Genomic DNA, 498 nt, shown 5'->3' with positions numbered 1-498 from the left:
GGAGAAGTCTGCGGTTCCATGCCCAGACTCTGGGGCCTGGACTCCAATCGCAGGCCTGTTGCTTACATATGTCACCTTGCGCAAGTCCCTTAGTCTTCACTGGGACTCATTTACATCGCTGGTAAAATGGGTTTCCAATAACCTTAGGTTGCTGCGAGGACTAAAAGGGACAATGCCTAGAAAGGCTTCAGTATGATGCTCAGCACGCAGGAAACGCTCCGGGGACCGAGGTTGTTAATACCTGCTGTTCGCACCTCGCCGGGTCCCGTCACTTTCCCCAGGCCAAGGCGCCCACTGCTCTCTTCCAAAGGACAAGCGACTAACCTATTGGGGCGCGCCCTGCCTAGATAGATTTATTTGCTTGCTTGGGGCGGGGTTTGGAGTGAAGCAGGGAGGAGAAGAAGATGGTGAGGGCAAAGAAAGGGAAGAAGCGGAGGGGCAGGAGGCGAGCGAGGCGGGGACGGGGAGGAGCCGGGCTGGGCTCCCAGGGCTCCGGCG

Source organism: Colobus angolensis, unplaced genomic scaffold (assembly GCF_000951035.1).
Source record: "Colobus angolensis palliatus isolate OR3802 unplaced genomic scaffold, Cang.pa_1.0 Scaffold6, whole genome shotgun sequence".
Lineage (NCBI taxonomy): Eukaryota > Metazoa > Chordata > Mammalia > Primates > Cercopithecidae > Colobus > Colobus angolensis.
Note: the sequence above shows the minus strand (reverse complement) of the source record.